Source organism: Chiloscyllium punctatum, chromosome 9, assembly GCF_047496795.1.
Source record: "Chiloscyllium punctatum isolate Juve2018m chromosome 9, sChiPun1.3, whole genome shotgun sequence".
Lineage (NCBI taxonomy): Eukaryota > Metazoa > Chordata > Chondrichthyes > Orectolobiformes > Hemiscylliidae > Chiloscyllium > Chiloscyllium punctatum.
Genome location: NC_092747.1, coordinates 18,792,870 through 18,813,775, shown reverse-complemented (window position 1 = coordinate 18,813,775; position 20,906 = coordinate 18,792,870). Strand labels below are relative to the sequence as shown.

The following is a 20,906-nucleotide window of genomic DNA, read 5'->3' as shown; positions in this document are numbered from 1 at the left end:
CTAGATTCCTGAAGCTGTGAGGCAGGAGTGACAATGACTGAGCTACCATTCTTTCCCATTGGCCTTGTTTCCTGTACTACAACAGCAATCAGTATTTAGAGCACATCTCCAACTGTTTTTCAAAAGGTTTTGGAAGAGCTGCCATCTTGAACCAGTGCAACCCACGTAGTGTATGTAGGCCCATCCAGAGTGCTGTTCAGAAGAATTGCTAGGACACAACCTTGGGACTTAGTGAAAGAATAACAATAATTTCCAAAATCAGAGTGGAATTAAGGAACTGGATTTTGTCTCATCTACCCAAAACTTTGCTGCGTAGCATCAGTATATAAGAACATAGGAATTAAGAGCAGGAGTAAGCCACACGGCCACTCGAACCTCTGCATTAAAAAAAAATTCAAGACTCTGTTTCCACAACCTTTCAATGAAGAGAGTTCCAAAGATTCATGAAACTCAAAGAATTTTTCTATCTCACTATTTTAAGAGATCCAAGGGTCAACTTTTTCACACACAGGGTGGTGCATGATGGAATGAGTTGCCAGAGGAAGTGGAGGAGGTTGGTAAAATAACAACATTTCAAAGGCATCTGGATGGGTATATGAATAGGAAAGGTTTAGAGGGATATGGGCCAAGTGCTGGTAAATGGGATTAGATTGGATTAGGATATCTGTTCAGCATGGACAAGTTGGACTGAAGGGCGTGTTTCCATGCTGTACATCTCTATGACTCTAGTTTTGTGATAATTATGCCCTTGTTCTAATCTATAATCTCAAAACAAGTATTGTTTAGAGACAGAAGCAGCAGAGCAAAGGAAGCCTTTTCTTTACAAAGCACAAACTACCACACACAAACATACAGCTTCCAGGAAACAAGTAACAAACAGCATTGGACAAGCTTTCAACCTAATCTTACAACCAATGCATCTTCAAACCTCGCGCTCTCCTCCAGAATGGGGAGGCAATAGGCTTCTGTGCTGTTTGCTACAAATGTAACCAGAAATTCAGGAATGCACCAAACTATCACCATTTCTCACCACTTTGTGACAATGTACACTGTGGCTCCAACATGCTGCATGACTAAAATATCTGCACAATAACTTTCTCAAAATGAAAACAGTGTGCTGAACATGCACTGTTTCTAGAACAAAAAGTGGTCAACCGATATCTAAAGTAGTATTATTTTTGATCCCTTGCTAAACGCACCATTTTCCTTCTTGTGACCAAAAAGGAAGCTCTGCAAGTATTAACTGTATATCTGTATGTACAGATACCTTTCTAAGCTTCATGGTAGACGTTAAAATAATTGAAAATTCAAGGTAAATGACAGCACAAGAAAGTGTGGTACTGCTATTTTTATGAAAACAAAAACATTTATATAATTTCAGCAACGAAACTTTATTTTGTTTATCATCTAGCAACTTTAATATAATGAAGTGTCCCAGGGTACTTAAGAAAAGCTTTAACTCAAAATCGACTCTCAACCCATAGACAATTATTTTTGGACAGATAAGCAAAAGATTGGTGAATGAACCAGGTTTTAAGGAGTATTTTCAAATAAGAAAATGAGATAGATAGAGACAAATGGAGAGTATTCCATAACATAAAACTTAAGCAATCAAAGGGCCAGTGATGGGGAAAGCAAAAGTGGGGATGCACAGAATTAGAGAAGCACAAAGAGCTTGGATTGGTAAAGACAAAAGGCAGTTACAGAAGTAGAAAATAAGAAAGGCATGGGGAGATTTGAAAAGAACAAGCATTTCAAATCCATAAGGATGCTGGAATCAAGTTGTGATTCGTTATGGAATACTCTCCATTTGTCTCTGTCTATCTCATTTTCTTATTTGAAAATACTCCTTAAAACCTGGTGTTGGACTAGGGTGTACAAAGTTAAAAATCACACAACACCACATTATAGTCCAACAGGTTGGACTATAACCTGGTGTTATGTGATTTTTAACGGGATCAAGTTGAGTTGGGAGTCAAGTCTAGAGATACCAAGGTTTCAGAAGGACATGAGCTGAAATGAAGTCAGGCAATGTAACAAAGGCAGAAATAGGCAGTCTTAAATGATGAGGTGATGTGATCTCAGAAGCTCATCTCAAACTCAAATTTAACAAAGATTGCAAACAGGCTGCTTAACATCAGATGGTTACCAAAAAGAGAGAGAAAGTGAGTAGCTAAGGTATGGAGCTTTGAGCAGGGGCAACAAAACCAACAAAAAGATTTCCAGTATCTGCAGAACATGCAATCCCCAGGCTGTGATTAGGTTCAGTTCTTAAATTTGTTTGCAAGACAATTTGTACGAGACAGTTGGAACATAACGCAGGACAATGTAAGGTCATCATTTGTAGATACAGGAAATGTTAACATATCAAATCTTTAAAATTACACCCTTTTATGGTTCATGTTCGTAAGTCAAGATTCATAAATCTGGGACCCCTAGATATTTTTCTCAATTACATATTACATAGACTGGGAAGGGGAAAAAGTAAAGCAAAGAAACAAAAACTGGTGACACCTCAAAGAGGGAATGAGAAAAACCTTGACAAGAACATTACCTTAAGGGCATTTAAATGGTCATTGGATAAACATATGGTTGAAAATGGAATAATGTAGATTAGGTGGGCTTCAGATTGGTTTCACAGATTGGCACAACATCGAGGGCCAAAGGGCCTGTACTGCATTGTAATGTTCTATATTCCACCTTAACATTAAAGACAAAGGCCCTTACTACATGCAATACTAAAAGACAATGGAGAAACTAACTTAAATTAAAGATTAACAAATCTCCAAGACTCTATATCCTCCCCTCTAAAGTAACATGCTGTACCAGGCTATGCAATAAGCTAAACTTGTGGTCTGGTATTAATGAAAATTTTATTTCCACAGATATCCCATCACAGGGAAATACAAGTCCAGTATGTCTATATCCTTACAATTCTTGGAATACTCTTGTCCCTTGTTAAAAGAAAACTGCTTTGCAGTTTAATTACTTACAGTTTGTCCTAGAGAACTGAAACACTATATTGGCTGGGCCCCTAAACATAAGATATTAAGCCAGAAAGTGAAGAAATTGCTAATGTGTTAGTCACAAACTTCCAAGTCTGCCTTGATTGTTTCAGCTCACCAGAAGACCATAAAGTCTAGGAGCAGAAGTAGGCCACTCAACTCGTGAAGTCTGCTCTGTCATTTAAAAATGGATGATATGTTTCTCAACCTCTTCCTGCCTTCTCCTTGTAATCCTTGATCCTCTTGTGTTGTTTGTGTTCTCTTGAATATCGACAGTTAAGGAACGATCTAACAGTGCTGCTCCAGATGATTAGAGGATTTTATCAGGTAGATATAGTTTCACTTGTGAGAGAATACAGAACAAGGTCAAAAATAACTAAAATTAGGCTGCACAATCAGGAATAACGTAGTTAAACACATATTTGCACAAAGGTGTGATTTCTATATATTTTAAGATCACTTACTTCAGAGTTTGACAGAGAGATATAGGTTTGGTTGGTTTGTGAAAGAGTTTAATGATAAACTTGTAAGTATTTCTGCAGCCACAGTGATTTATTTTAAAATACAGTTATAAGACTCTGTCTGGAGTGTAATAAGGTTTGTTTTCATTGGGCAAGTTTAATGACAAAGCGCTTGCACTTTAGGTTTCAGATAGAAGGTTCCAGAACTGTTCATTTGGCGTAAAGGACACATTAAGCTATCCTGGCTCAAGCTCTGCAGAAATCTTGACTGAAGCTGGATGTGTCAGACAGTTGTTCCTGAAGTAGTTCAGAACTATTAAAAAGTAGGTTCTCAGTGTAAAGAGCTTAGTTTAGACCAGAAGTGTTTGGTTAAAACCTGGAAGGAGTTATTGAAGTCTAAGCTCAATTGCAGGAAGCCTTGAAAAAGAGGCTCTCATGACTAGGAAATGAAGCATTGGTTTAGTTAAGCCCCACAGATGTAAGAGAAAGAGGAAATATCTCTGGCGTGAGTACTGTAAAGTAGCCCTGTTGTGATTAAAGAGATTGGATTTTATTAATGATCTTCTCTTGATCCTTTGTAAAAGGTGGGAAGAAACGAAGGGAAAATATTATCCTCTCATTCCTCAAACCTCCTGAGTAGCATGCTATACCAGGCTATGCAATAAGCTAAACTTGTGATGTGGCACTAATGAGAATTTTATTTCCACAGATATCCCATCAACAGGGAAATACAAGTCCAGCATGTTTATGTCCTTACAATTCTTGGATTACTCTTGTCTCTTAAAAGAAAACTGCTTTGCAGTTTAATTACTTACAGTCTGTTCTAGAGAACTGAAACAGTATTGGCTGGGCCCTTAAATATAAAATGGAAACGCTTTCAAACTTACTTGTAAAGTAATTCTGTCAATTATCAGCTGGTGGTTTATTAACATCACTTCTGTTTTTACATTACAATGAAAACAGAAGTCTGAAAATCTGATGTAAAAGCAACACTAGAAATGTGTAGGTCAATCAACATACAAAGTTAACAATTAGAAGATCTGCACATGTACAGCAATTTGATTTTGATTTGTGCAGTCAACGAACTGCCAATCATCTATACAAGGGCTTCCTAAAGACAAAGGGTTCCCTCTTTTCCTTGAAATTCACTGCAACTAGTTTGAAGTATATTTTCTTAATTTCTAAATATCAGTCTTTCTTCCCAAATTTCAGAAAAGATGTTACACATATATTAACTATCCAGAATTAGAAGCACTAAGTTGATTCAATATCCAAAAGACTGCAAACCAACTGAAGATTGAATAACTTCAAGAGCATCGCACCTAACAATTTGCAGCAGATTGCAGAAAACCATCAAAAATAGTAACATGCTCAATCACAACTGCTTACATTTTTACGAAATAATGGCAATGTCAGAGTTGCTGCAGGAATAGTCACGTCAACACCACAAGTTGGGAACCAGTGATTTACAGAAAACCAGCTGAGAATGGTAAGCAGTAAATGATTTAGAAACGGTGTTTTATCCTGCAGCAAATTGCTTAATTTTTCTATTAACTTATAGTCCCTCAAGAGAGTCTCAGTATTACATATGCCAGTCTTCAGCCAATTAGATTTATTCCACGTGATATCAAAAAAATAGTTAGAGGTACTGGACAGTGCAAAAGCTATGGGCACTGACAAGGTTCCTACAATAATTTTGAAGACATGTTCGCCAGAACTTGCTATGCCAGCCAAGCTATTCCATTACAGTTGTAACACTGGCATCTACCCAACATTGTGGATAATTGTCCGAGTATGATCTGCACGCAGAAAGCAGGACAAACCCGACTCGGTCAATTACCGCTCCATCAGTCTACTCTCAATCATCGGGAAATTGATGGAAGGTGTCTTTAACAGTGCTTATAAAGCAGCATTTGCCCGGCAATAATCTGTTCGCCGACATCTAACTTGAGTTCCTCCAAGGCCACTCAGCTCCTGATCTCTGGGTCAAACATGGTCAAAAAAGCTGAATTCCTGAGGTAAGGTGAAGTTAGAATGACTACACTTAACATTAAGCTGCAGTTGAACAAGTATGGCACAAGGAGCTCTAGAAAACGAGCATCATTGGGAATCAGGGGAAAACTCGCTGCTGGTTGGATTCATTCCTAGCCCTTAGGATGATGATTGCAGGGGCTGCAGGTCAGTCATCTCAGCTAAAGGATATCTCTGCAAGCCCTCGTTAGGATTGATACTTTCAAATTAGCCTGTTATATACATCAACAGCAGATGGGACTTAACCCCATACCTCCTGATCCAGAGATGGGACACTATCACTACAACACAAGTGTCCTAAGATTGCTCCTCAGGGTAATGTCCTAAGCTCAAACATCTTCAGCTGCTTCATTGGCCTTCCGTCCATCATAAAATCAGGGGAGAGGGTGACTGCACAAAGTTCAGAACCGTTCGTGACTCCTCATATAGTGAAGCAGTCCATGTCCAAATGCAGCAAGACTTGGACAATATCCAGGGCTGACAACTGTCAAGTAGCATTCACACCATACAAATGCCTGGCAATGACAATCTCCAACAAAAGATAATCTAACCATCACCCCCTGACACTTAATAACATTACTATCACTGAATGCCCACTATCAATATCCTGGGGGTTATTACTGCAGAAACTAAAACTCGACTAGCCATATTAGCACAAATAAATTGCAACAAGAGCAGACCAAAGACGAGGAACACTGCAGCAAATAACTCACCTCCTGACTCCCCAAAGTCTATCCACTATCTACAAGATATACATTAGGAGTATGATGGAATATTCCCCACTTGCCTAGATGAGTACAGCTCCAACAACTCTCAAGACACTTGACACCACCCAGGACACTACTTGATTGGTCTCACACCCACAAACATCTACCCTCTCCACTACCAACCCTCAGTAGCATTGTATACCATCTTTGGGAATCATTGCAAAAATTCACCAAGGATCCTTAGACAGCATGCCCAAATCTATGACCACCGCCAGGCTGTCAGGTCTGTCGATCAAAAGTTGGCGTGGAGGCAGAGCCAAGGAGTCAGACATCGCACAGAGCCGTGGTGATAAGGGACTCCATATTGAGAGGAACCAAATGGGGTCTCTGTGGCAACAGGCAGGATTTAAGGATGGTGTGTTGCCTTCCTGGTGCCAGGATTAAGGACATCGCAGGATTAAGAAGTCCAGGAAATCCTCAAGGGCGAAGGTGAAGAGCCACAGGTGGTGGTACATGTCGGCACAAATGATGTCGGGAAGAAGAGGAACATACTACAGCGGGACTTCGAAGAACTAGGAAGAAGGCTGAAAAGTAGGACGTCCAAAGTGGTTATCTCCGGTTTGCTTCCAGTTCCTCGGGTTGGAGGGGCCAGGAACAGGGAGATAATGGACTTGAGTGTGTGGCTGGGGAACTGGTGCAGGAAACAAGGATTTAAATTCTTGGATCACTGGGGTATGTTTTGTGGTAAGCCTAAATTATACAAAAGAGACAGTTTGCACCTTAATAGGTTGGGGACCAGCATTCTGGCAGACAGGTTTGCTACTGCAACACACTGCGTTTAAACTAAATAGTGGGGGGGGGGGGGGGGGGGGGGGGGGGGAAGGAGGGGACAAACTGGGAGTTTAAGAAGGAAATTGAAGGGAAAGTTAGAACAGGGAAAGTCAAGAAAGACAACAGCATCAATGAAATCAATGAAGCAGAAAACTCAAAAAGGGATCATGCCGTAAGGTTGAGCAAAATGGGGTTGATAGGAAGGGTGAGGGCAGTAACACATTAAAAATACTATATATGAATGCACGAAGTATTAGAAATAAGATGGATGAGCTTGAGGCTCTTTTGGAAATTGGCAGATACGATATTGTGGGGATAACTGAGACGTGGCTTCAAGTGGGCAGGGCCTAGGAAATGAACATTCAAGGCGAGACGTGCTATCGTAAGGACAGACTGAAGGGCAGCGGGGGGGGGGTGGCCCTGTTGTTAAGGGAGGATATTCAGTCCCTTGAGCGGGGGGACCTAGAATCAGGGGATGTAGAGTTGGTATGGATAGAGCTGAGAAATTCTAAGGGTAGAATGACCCTCTTGGGAGTTATCTACAGGCCCCCAAACAGCAGGATGGATGTAGGGTGTAAGTTGAATAAGGAGCTGAAATTGGCCTGTCGCAAAGATGTTACTACAGTTGTTATGGGGATTTCAACATGCAGGTAGACTGGGAGAATCAGGATGGTATTGGACCGCAAGAAATAGACTTTGTGGAGTGCCTCTGAGATGGATTCTTAGAACAGCTGGTGCTGGAGCCTACCAGGGAAAAGACAATTCTGGATCTGGTATTGTGCAACGAACCAGAATTGATCAGGGACCTCGAAGTGAAGGAGCCATTTGGAAGTAGTGACCATAATACAATAAGCTTCAATCCGCAATTTGAGAGGGAGAGGGTACAATCGGTAGTGACAATATTTCAGTTGAATAAAGGGAACTATAGAGCTGAGGGAGGAGCTCGCCAAAGTTCAATGGTGCAATACTTTAGCAGGGATGACAGTGGAGGAACAATGGCAGATATTTCTGGGTATAATGCAGAAGATGCAGGATCAGTTCATTCTCAAAAAGGAAGAAAGATCCTAGGAGGAGGCAAGGGTGGCCGTGGCTGATGAGGGAAGTTAAGAAACAGATAAAGTCAAAAAGAGAAAATGTATAGCAAAGATGAGTGGGAAAACAGAGGACTGAGAAGCTTTTAAAGAACAACAGAGGATTACGAAGAAGGAAATAAGCAGAGAAAAAGTGAGGTACGAAGGTAAACTGGCCAAAAATATAAAAGGATAGTAAAAGCGTTTTTAGATATGTGAAAGGGAAAAAAATGGTTAAGAGTAAAATTGGGCCCTTGAAGACAGAAACAGGGGAATATATTACGGGGAACAAAGAAATGGCAGAAGAATTGAATTGGTACCTCAGATCTGTGTTCACTGGGGAAGACACAAGCAATTTCCTAGAGGTAACAGTGGCTGAAGGGAATTTATATTTGCCAGGAATTGGTGTTGGAGAGACTGTTAGGCTTGAAGGCTGATAAGTCCCCGGGGCCTGATGGTCTACATCCCAGGGTACTGAAGGAGGTGGCTCTAGAAATCGTGGATGCGTTGGTGATTATTTTCCAGAGTTCAATATATTCAAGATCAGTTCCTGCAGATTGGAGGGTGGCTAATTTTGTACCACTTTTTAAGAAAGGTGGGAGAGAGAAAGCAGGAAATTATAGACCAGCTAGTCTGACCTCAGTGGTGGGAAAGATGCTGGAGTCAATTATAAAGGATGAAATTACGACACATCTGGATAGCAGTAACAGGATAGGTCAGAGTCAGCATGGATTTATGAAGGGGACATCATGCTTGACTAATCTTCAGGGAGATCCAGTGGATGTAATGTACCTGGACTTTCAGAAAGCTTTTGATAACGTCCCACATAGGAGGTTAGTGAGCAAAATTAGGGCGCATGGTACTGGGGACAAAGTACTGACTTGGATTGAAAATTGGTTGGCTGACAGGAAACAAAGAGTAGTGATAAACAGCTCCATTTCGGAATGGCAGGCGGTGACCAGTGGGGTATCGCAAGGATCAGTGCTGGGACCGCAGCTTTTTACAATATATATTAATGATATAGAAGATGGTATTAGTAATAACATTAGCAAATTTGCTGATAGTACAAAGCTGGGTGGCAGGTGAAATGTGAGGAGGATGTTAGGAGATTACAGGGGGTGACCTGGAAAGGTTAGGTGAGTGGTCAGATGCATGGCAGATGCAGTTTAATGTGGATAAATATACGGTTATCCACTTGGGTGGCAAGAACAGGAAGGCAGATTACTACCTAAATGGAATCAATTTAGGTAAAGGGGCAGTACAAAGAGATCTGGGTGTTCTTGTACACCAGTCAATGAAGGCAAGCATGCAGGTACAGCAGGTAGTGAAGAAGGCTAATAGCATGCTAGCCTTCATAACAAGAGGGATTGAGTATAGAAGCAAAGAGATTCTTCTGCAGGTGTACAGGGCCCTGGTGAAACAGCACCTGGAATAAAGTGTGCAGTTCTCGTCTCCAAATTTGAGGAAAGACATTCTGGCTATTGAGGGAGTGCAGCGTAAATTCACGAGGTCAATTCCTGGAATGGCGGAACCATCTTATGTTGAAAGATTGGAACGACTGGGCTTGTATACCCTCGAGCTTAGAAGACTGAGAGGGGATCTGATTGAGACGTATAAGATTATTAAAACATTGGACACCCTGGAGACAGGAAACATGTTTCCGCTAATGGGAGGAGTCCCGAACCAGAAGATAGTTTAAAAATAAGGGGTAGGCCAGTTAGGACAGAGATGTGGAGAAACTTCTTCACCCAGAGAGTGGTGGGTGTGTGGAATGCTCTGCCCCAGAAGGCAGTGGAGGCCCAGTCTCTGGATTCATTTAAGAAAGAGTTGTATAGAGCTCTCAAGGATAGTGGAATCAAGGGTTATGGAGATAAGGCAGGAACAGGATACTGATTGAGGATGATCAGCCATGATCATAATGAATGGTGGTGCAGGCTCAAAGGGCAGAATGGCCTACTCCTGCACCTATTGTCTAAAAGAGAAAGAAAACAGACACATGGAAACACCACTACCTGCAAGTACCCCTCCAAGCCACACTTCATCCTGACTTGGATATATATCTGCATTAGGAGAAAGTGAGAACTGCAGATGCTGGAGAGTCCGGGTCGAAAAGTGTGCCGCTGGAAAAGCGCAGCATAACAGGAGCATCTGAAGGGCAAGAAAGTCGACATTTCAGGCATAAGGCCTTCATCAGGAATGTTATATCTCTATTCCTTTATGGTCGCAAATGAAAGAAGGGCTGAGAGGGTGTAAATGGTTACAGCAGGACAACAGAGGAACATAGCATTGAGAAACTGATGAAATGGATAAGGCTTTCAATTCCTGGAAAAAGACCAAAGGAAAACTACTCTATTGTCTATTGTCTACTCAGCTCCAAAATTTCAGTCAGGATGTTGCATGAAATCACAGAAGAAGGTTAAGCAGCATCTGGTTTATCTGTACTTCAGATTTTCAGTATCCACATTATTTTACCATTGTTTCAGAATTTTAAAACCTAATCTTTAATAAATATTTGAGGAGAGCACCAGGAAAAGAATACTTCAAATTATTTTTAAGAATAGTTTTCCAACTATTAATGTTAATATAAGTGAATGCTGGTCTCATCTATATTTAGTGTATAGTTTAAAATAGTTTAACTGCAGCTAGGGGTATATCTTACATGGGTGATTTATTTGAGGGAGATGTAATGATGTCATTCGATCAGTTAGTATGGAAGTACGAATTCGTTTTTTTTCAAGTTAAGGATTTTATTCAAAAAAAAGACCACACTTTTGACTGATCCCTACAAATCTGACATAGAAAGAGGGGTACTAAGGGCTAAGAGTACACTCTCTGTCAGTACTCTATATCACCAATTGGGGGGTGCCACCTCAGATGAGTCTAATCAACTCTGCAAGATGTGGGAAACTCTGCAAGGTGTTGAAGTTTCTTCAGAGACATGGGAGGATATTTGGGAGAATGCAAGGAAGATATCAATTTGCAATAGGACCCATGCTTTAAATTTAAATTGAAGATTCTCCACAGGGTCCACTTAGCCCTAAACTGTTTGTCAAAATTTAAACCGGGGTATCTTCAGCATGCCCCAAGTGCAAGGTCTGTATGGGTACTCTTACCCATTGTCTTTGGTCTTGTGACAGGCTTCAAACATATTGGAGCGCTATGGTGGGTGCAATGGAGAGGATTTTAGGTGTAAGGGTGGAGAATGGGCCGACCCATTGTATTTCCTGCAGACTCGCATAAGAACAAAACTTTTCAATATTCTTACACCCTGTGCAAGGAAGAATATCTTGCTAGGTTGGATATCAGAAAACCCCCCAGGCCTGTCGGGTTGGCGGAAGATTGTTATGGAGCATATTCCCCTGGACTCTCTCACAAATATGGTACACCACAAAACTGAGAGTTTTTACAAGACATGGCAACCCTTTTTGAAATACCTGGACACAGATTTATCTGCCACACTAATAAGGGCTTTTATATAGCAGGATCGACTGTGTTTCATGAGTCCAATATCCAGGAAGGAGGAGTTGTGAATGTATGAGTGTTTTGTTTGGCTGGGCTGAGTTATTACTATTTATTTGTTTGTTGTTAGGTATTTAATTAAATAGCTAGTTTAGGTTTTTAAAAAAATTTTATACTTCTCTATATATGTTTATACATTCGTATAGGAGGATGGATTGGGGAATTTTTTTTATTATTTGGGTTTAGTTTTATACCAATTTTGTACTGTTTTGAATTGCATTGTTTTGTATTTGTTGTAATATTTAAAAATCTACTTTTTCTTAGTAAAAATATGTTATAAAATAGTTTAACTGCACAGTTACATAAATTAACACTAACTTCAGTTTTGTACAATTCAAGATTTGATACTACAAACTTTCCCATTAGTTATTTAATTGAAAGTGAAAATGCTCTTTGAATGACACACATCCAAAGGCTGAACTACTTACACTGGACTCTGGTATAATACAACTTGGGCTCATGAAGCCTCATGGTCTTACTGGTTACATGGGAGCTGAACATATCACACACTAATACGCTGTGTGTTTTGTGTAGGCCAGAAGGCCATTTCTTCCACATCTTATTGATCCACAATTTGATGCTATCCAAATGCTGTCAAGGATTTGCACAAAGATTCATTCAGGGAACTTGATTCTTGGAGGTTTTAAGTTTGAAAATTATTATATGCCTTACTTTCACTCTGTCACACAGGGTGGGGCGAGAAATCTGTTCCTCCTTTCTGTGGGTTTCATTAGCACTGCTTTTGAACCTCTTCCACGGCACTGATCAGTTGCTGGGCACACATTCTTGATCATTTAGTCTCTGTTGTGGGTGTATCATAATGGGTGTTTGTGTTTTTGCCACTGCCTGATGAAGAATCACTAGAAAATGATCATTTTGGCATCAAGATTAATTGATAATCTTAGACGGATTCTGTTCCTCTGGCACAATACTAGACCTTTCTCTCAAATAAAGTGGCTACACCAACTAGCAATTGCTTTAAAATCTGCAGGACTCAAGAACTGATCAAGCCCACTTACGGGCATACGTATGTTTTGCATTTCTAGCAAAAGTTCTGAAGCTTTTCAACAACCATACCAATGCATGCTTCTCAAGATGAAGTCAATGACTGGTCCTTATTGTCAAGGTGCATTTGGGCATCTTTTCCAGGGCCAATTCCTCCTCCTCCCATTCTTGCTCGTATTCAGCTCCCTCATTGCAGCACAATTGCTATTTAATGAGTTGGCAATGTAATGCTTTTTATCATGAAGCCAAATTCATACATTATTCTTTTTGCAAGACCACCTGTCTCTTATCATCACGCATGGTTTGTTCTGCACGGGTATTACTTTAGCTCCCACATATCATCTTAACAACACTACCTTTCTCACTTGCTGGATCCCATATGTAACTTAAAATGGTAAACATAACCCCAAAATGTATTTCTGGGCTCAAAAATGGGAGTAATCAAGTAATGTCAAGAATTAATCTCCTTAAATCAAAGTTTTAAACTGTTTGAAAAACAAAATATTTTATGATTGCTACTATAACCCAAGTGCAATACTATCATTTAACTTTTGATTGAATGACAGGCTACTTTCACCTTCACACCAAATTAAGCCTCTTATAATAAATTGTTTTTAAAAACTGTCAACTTGCAACATATGTAAGCAAACTGCATCTGCTTCTCTATGAAATTAAATTCACAACTTCACTTGAGGTGCAGGTTGTGTTTACAGCTCATTGTAACAGCAAATTAAAATAGGTGCATACTTTTAACAGATGTGGCGTAATCCATCATCCCACAGTCTGGACTCCATATTATCAATACCAATTATTTTCTTCAAGAAAAGGCTGATATTCCGAAGGACTCCAATAAACAATTCAGTAATTTACGTTTGATTTCTTTTTTAGGTTAGATTCCCTACAGTGTGGAAACAGTCCCTTCAGCCCAACCAGTCTACACCGACCCTCCGGAGACTAACCCACCCAGACGCATTTCCCTCTGACTAATGCACCTAACACGATGGGCAATTTTAGCATGGCCAATTTTAGCATGGCCAATTCACCTGACCTGCACATCTTTGGACTGTGGGAGGAAACCCACACAGTCATCCGAGGCTGGAATCAAACCTGGGACCCTGGTGCTTGAGGCAGCAGAGCTAACCACTGAACCACCATGCTGCCCTTTCTTGATATTGATATCAACTCACAAACATACATAGAGACATAGAAAAACACAATGTCAAACAAGCACTTCACGGGATAATTATAAAACAAGGTATCACACAAAGCCATTATTAGACTAGAGGACCAAAAGCATGGTCAAAGATTTAAGTTTTAAAAGAGTGCCTTAAAGGAAGAATGTAAAATAGAGTGGTGGAAAGGCATAGAGAGATTATAGAGACAGCAGGAGGCCGTGGGGTGATTAAAAGGCAATGATGAAAACTTTAATGATCTCATTCCAATGAGTACATTGCCGTTTTAGCCTTCCTAAATCTCTCCCTTGAAGAAAACTCAACAGATATTCAGGGATTGCCTCTGATATTGTTATCTATTGTGGTCTTGTTTGTCTCATTGCTTCAATTACAGACAAGGCCATCTCTGATCATTTCATTATAACATTCAATAGCCTTCTACTCAAAAAAGGTCAACATGAACTCCTCCATTCTAGCAAAGTGACACTCTATCGTCAACACCTTTTCCTCTCCACAGTCCTTGAACATGCTGTAGCCTCCCAAATTCATGCATATCTTTGTGACTCCAGGTTTATATTCCTCCAATCAGGTTTCCACCTGTGCCATAGTACTAAACACTTGGCAGGGATGGCATTCTGAGACAATGCTAAATTTCTGTCCTCATCCTGTCTACAGTCTTTGACACGGTTGACTAAGTGATCGCTGGGTGGGATTGTACTCACGGTTCCATTTTCATCTAATTAGAGGAAGACCTCCACTATCTAGCAAGGAACTAACATGCTCCCTATTAGTGATATCATCCAAAATCATTTTACATTTGCAGTCAACGTTCAGCTCGACCCCATCACTGACTTGGGTCCTCCACTGTTGACAAACCATCAGATTGGTTATCGATACCCTGTACTGGATAACTAGAAATTTCTCCTATTAGCTAATGCAAAGTCTGAAATCTTGGCTTACGGTCCACACTACATTTTCCATTCCTTAGTTACCGACTCCAACATCTGATAGATACAGAGAATATAGGAGCAAAAGTAGGTCATTTGCCCTTTGAGCCTGGTCTCCCATTCAATATGGTTGATCATTCAACACAGTACTCGGTTCCCATTTGATCCTTTTAATCCTAGAAACTAACCGGTCTATAATTCGTTGCTTTCTCTCTGCCTCACTACTTAAATAAAATGAGTTACTATGGATTTGAGGGAAGCTAAAGTAACTGATCCAGAGTCTATTGAATTTTGGATGATGACCACCAATTCATTTGTTACTTGTAGGAGCTGATAGTAGTCTGGGATGAAGCTCATCAGGCCCTAGGGATTTTTCTGCTTTACTGCCATTAGTTTCCCCAATGAAGGTGTATTACCATTCAGATAACAATGTGCATGCCTGCTTTTGCTACAGAAGTAGAAAACCTCATATTTCTCCACATTATATGTATCTTCCATGTATCTGCCCACAACTTCACTCATTCTCAAACATACCCTCCCACTCAGATTTGTCATCTACAAACTTGGAGGTATTACATTCAGTTCCTTCATCTAAATCATTAATAAACACTGAATAGCTGGGGTCCCAACCCTGACCCCTGTCGTATCCTGTCACTTGGTAAAAGACCCATTCATTCCTACTGTTTCCTGTCTGCCAACTAGTTCTCAATCTATTTCAGTACACCACCTCCAACCCAAGCAATTTAATTTTGCACGCTAACCTCTTATGTGGGACCTTATTGAAAACCTTCTCAAATTTCAAGTAAACCACATCAACTGACTCTACTTTATCCACGCTGTGCATTACATCCCCAAATAGATTTCTCAAGTATGGCTTCCTTTTTGTAAATCCATGCTGATTCTGTTCTATCTTGTCACTATCTTCTCAGTGCTCTGCTACTCCATAAGACCATAAAACATAGGAGTAGAAGGAAGGCCATTCGGCCCATTGAGTCCACCCTGCCATTAAATCGTGGCTGATGGACATTTCAACTCCACTTATAGAGTCATAGTCATAGTCATAGAGTTGTACCACAAGGAAACAGACCCTTCAGTCCATCCTGCATTCTCCCTATATTACATCTTTTAAAATTGCCTTTTCCCCACTACTATTGTCAACTAATCAGTCCATAATTTGTCTTCTCCCTGCCTTCTTTCTTACATAATGGAGTTATATCAGCTACCCTGCAATTCATAGGAACTGATCCAGAGTCTTTAGAATTTTGGATGATGGCCACAATCGCACCTGTTACTTCTAGGGCCCTTTAGTCTGGGATGAAGCTCATTAGGCCCTGGGGATTTATCGGCCTTTAATACCATCAACCTCCCAACTCATTGCCTGACTAATATTAATTTCTTTTCTCGCTTTCAAGAGGGAGGTTAAGGTAGAGAAGCAGGAGACTGGAAGAACATAGTCTTCTCCACCTCCTGATGCTGCCTGGTTTGCTATGTTAAGGGTGTAATCCTAACAGGGTCCTGAAGAAGGGCTGCATCCTGAATCATCGACTTCTCCACCTCCTGATGCTGCCTGGCTTGCTGTGTTCTTCCAGCCTCCTGCTTGTCTAACTTGGATTCCAGCATCTGTGGTGTTTTTGGTCTCTAAACAGGGAGATTAAACCAATCTTTCGCAACCTCAGTGTCACATTTGACCCCATGATGCACTGCCGACCCCATATCTACGTCAGCACTAAGATCACCTATTTCCACTAACATATCACCTGACTTTGCACTTGTACAGCTCATTTGCTGTTGATACTCTCATTTCTATCTTTGTTACTTCTAGACTTGACACTCTGAACTGTCTCCACATTATAGCACATGTAAACATGACATTATCTAAAATCTGTTCCTGCAGAGTCTTGTTCACTTATCATTCGTATGTTCACTGATCTGAATGGGCCATCACATATATAACAGACCTTAGATATAAAAAAAGACATTCTCTAATTAGTTTGTATTTTTAAAAAGCTTGCATTTACTGTACATCTTTCATGATCTCAGCATGTCTCAGAATGCCTAATAGGCGATGTATTATTTCTGAATTATCAATTGGAATAATGTAGAAAGTACAACAAATACTTTGCATGGAGCAAAATCCAACAAAACACAATAAGCAGATTTTTTTTGTGATGTTGATGTTAACCCTTATTCTCTTCTTCAAAATTGAACCTTGAGGTCTTTTACATCCACGAGAAAGGGAAGGCAAGCCTCGATTTAACATTGCACTTGAAACATGGCATCTCTGATGGCACAATACTCGCTTAGGTACTGCATAGCACTGACAGCTTTGTTGCACTCAAGTAGTCAAGTGTTACTGAAATGCAGAGCCCTTGAGTTCAGATAGAACAGGCTTGTCAACTGAGCCATAGCTGACACAACTTTGAGAAGCGAAGTTAGTTGTTCAAAACAGTCACAAATTTATCACAATATTTTTGCACATAGGAAACAACTTCATCTATGAAGTTGCATGATCTTCCACATCAGCATTTGTGGAGAAACCTTGCTACTTTATGCACAAATACCTTCAATTAAAGACTTATCAGAATGAATAAAGTCCCCTTCTCAATGTTTAAAGATCAAAGAGTGCCCTCAATATTTGTTACAATTATATACAGTCATAGAGATGTACAGCATGGAAACAGATCCTTCGATCCAACTTGTCCATATCGACCACACATTCCCAACCCAATCTAATTCCACCTGCCAGCACTCGGCCCATTTCCCTCCAAACCCTTCCTATTCACATACCAATCCAGATGCCTTTTAAATGTTACAATTGTACTAGCCTCCACCACTTCCTCTGGCAACTTATTCCATACGCGTACCACCCTCTCCGGGAAAAAGTTGCCCCTTAGGCCTCTCTTATATCTTTCTCCTCTCACCCGAAACCTATGCCATCTATCCTGGACTTTCCCACCCCAGAGAAAAGACTGTTTATCCTATCCGTGCCCCTTACGATTTTATAAATCTCTATAAGGTCACCCCTCAACTCTCGACATTCCAGAGAAAACAGACCCAGCCTATTCAAGATTAGAGTGGTGCTGGAAAAGCACAGGTCAAGCAGCATCTGAGGAGCAGGAAAATTGAAGTTTCGGGCAAAAGCCCTTCATCAAGAACGTCGTTTGCCCTGCTCCTCGGATGCTGCCTGACCTGCTGTGCTTTTCCAGCACCACTCTAATCTAGACTCTGATCTTCAGTATCAGCAGTCCTCACTTTTGCCCAGCATAGTCAACCTCTCCCTATAGCTCAAATCCTCCAACCCTGGCAACATCCTTGTAAATCTTTTCTGAACCCTTTCAAGTTTCACAACATCCTTCCGATAGGAAGTAGTCCAGAATTGCACGCAATATTCCAAAAGTGGCGTAACCAATGTCCTGTACATCCGCAACATGACCTCCAACTTCTAGTCTCAATACTCTGACCAATAAAGCATACCAAACATCATCGTCATTAACCTAGCACCTCGTATTTATCTAAATTAAACTCCACCTGCCACTTCTCAACCCATTGGCCCGTCTGATCAAGATCCCATTGTACTGAGGTAACCTTCTTACTCAACAGACAGCATAGTGCAATGTGTCAAATGAGAAATGCTAACTATCTCACCCATAAGCCTACATCCAATGACCAGCCCAGTTGTATTGCAACTCTATACAGTGTTAAATAATTACAAAGTACAGTAAATAACTCAACAGCTCTCTGGCATTTCACTGATATTCCCAAACTTTAAAAGCAACTTGCTGGAAGACCATTCTAGTAAACAACAAAGTCATTCCAAGGCTTAAGCTTCCCCCCCCCCAACCCCTCCTTCAATTAAAAAGTCCCAGATGACTATGGAGCAAGGTGAGAAACGAGTTTGTGTTTAAACTTCGAAAGAATACTATCGTTTTAAAATAAAGCACGTCTGTCAAATTAAGGGAACCAAGTGGAAAACCAGTCACAGACTATAGAAAAAAAACAAAATAAAAGATGACATTTGATTTGGACCCCTTCCTCAAAGCTTTTAGGACTCACGGTTTTTGGACGCTGGACAACTTACTATATATTTCCACTTTATTTCAAGTGGTTAGCACGTTGCTTCCTTTTTTATACCATAATTAAGACTTCACCGAAAATCAAACTTTGCAGTGATCACAAAAACTTCGGCTTGACAAAGCCTGTCACAACTCTTTCTTTCGAACAAAACAGTCCCATTTGTGAGAGAGTTACACGCTTGGCTTATTTCACTTGATTCTCGAGTAAGATCCCTTTCTAAACTATCCAAGAGCGAAAACAAGAAGAGTTCGCAGAAGAAACAAGCGACGAGAAAGATATTAGCTTTTTTTAAAAAAAACTTGATCGAGGAGTTGGTGTCTCAGCAGACTCCAGATACTGATCCAGCTTTCGTAGGTGTGGCTGGAAACTGAAGAATTAAACCAACGAGGTCTCACAAACTCTGCAAAGTGGAGCCAAACCCCGGCTGGCCAGCGGTGGGGGGGAAATGCGGACCTCTTCTAAACACGAAAATAAACTCCAGAGAAGTCCTGGCTGGGGTGGCGGAGGGAAAGAGATCCAGAGAATCACGGCCTTTTCCCAGCCGAGAGCCTTCAACAACCCAACCCAACCCTTCCTCCCCCTCTCCCAAAATAAAGTACAACCGGAGCGGTCCGGGGAAAACAATCTCAGGGGGAAATGAATCCACAAACAAGTTTAAATAAATACCACTATCAATGGGGATCAGTCTGGAAATGGAGCTTGTTGGAGGGCAGGGAAGGGGCAAGTGTATCCCCGATGCCCCTGTCTCACTCACCACTGATGGCGGTGGATTTTTCCCCCACTGGAATATTCAACCCTTCTCCCGGTTTCCCGACTCTTTTCCCCCTTCAGCGGCAGAGCGGCTCCATCGACAGACTGTTCGGGTCCGGGATAATCTTTTAACGTGCCTGTCCCCGAGAGGGGAAAGGGGGGGAGGTCTGTTTTCCAACAACACGACTTCCGACGACCGGCCTTCCCTGCCTCCGAACGACACCGAAGCAACCAGAGAGGGATGGGGAGGGACACGACGAGCGGGCGCCGGCGGACAAACCCGAAGATCGGTGGGGGAGGGATAATGCGCCTGCGCGGGGGCAGCCGACTGTGCCGGCAATTCGAATAATGCGCGTGCGTAGTCGGTCCGCCAGCAGGCGAGTCTCCGAGACGGGGCGGGGCAGGAGGGGGACTAAGGGGATTTTGTCGCGGGAGGGGGGGGGGGAAGGATGAAAGAAATGGGCGGGGCGTATTGTGTGCGGCGCGTGAGCCAACCGCCGTCCAACGGCGATCCCGAGCTGCTCCAGAGCGAGCACCGCTTCATGGCGGTTAAGGCATTTCCTCCTGACCAGCCCTGCCCAGCCCAACCCACCACAGTCACAGTCTTTCCACAGTGAACTGCTCAGATTTAATCTGAGCTTTATTCATCTTGCTTCTTCACAGTTTGAAGGAGATTTCCATTTCGGGTTCAAAAATACACCCCAGCAAGGGCACATTTATCAGAATCATGGAATCCCTACAGTGTGGAACCAGGCTATTCAGCCCAACAAGTCCACACCTACCCTCCGAAGAGTAACCCACCCAGACCCATTCCCCTACATTTACCCCTGACTATTGCCCCTAACCTACACATCTCTAATGGTGCTGGGATGAGGGACTTCAAATGGGTGAACAAATTGAAGAATTGGAAAAGCAAGGGAACTTGACAGATTGTCAAAGTCTTGGCAGAATGACTTTTATGATGCAGTAGTAGTGTCCTGTCCTCTGAGCCAGGAGATCTGGCTTCAAGTCCCACCTGCTCCAAAGGTATGTCATAACATCTCTGAACAGGCTGATTAGAAAGTGTCACCAAAACTCACTAAAAGCACCAAGATGTAGTTTGGCTGATGGTGTGCAGGGCAATGCCTTTCAGATCCTTCAGACACATCTGGTCTCTGACTGCAGTTGCTAATTGTGCTGGGAATGGGTGTGGTGGTGAAGAGATATCTCCTTGAGGAGTGTGGCTCTGCAAAGGAGGTCTGGAGAGTGATGCTTTCCTTTGGTGAAAGACGCTCTTTGGTCAGCCCAAAACTTGTTGACTCCAGCATAAGGAATTGGCCTTGACCAAGTGTTGC

General features: G+C 41.5%; 1 protein-coding gene across 2 annotated transcripts in view; it reads right to left on the bottom strand.

Moving 5' to 3' along the window:
- Window positions 1-19,878, bottom strand: part of cyfip1 (cytoplasmic FMR1 interacting protein 1) — a 185,653-nt gene extending 165,775 nt beyond the window's left edge. The window contains exon 1 of one of the 2 annotated variants that reach the window (XM_072576968.1): window positions 19,577-19,878. The gene's annotated coding sequence lies outside the window, so the exon portion shown is untranslated. The remainder of the gene's footprint in view (window positions 1-19,576) is intronic. The other variant, XM_072576967.1, reaches the window with a different exon arrangement.
- Between the last annotated feature and the right edge of the window lie 1,028 nt (window positions 19,879-20,906).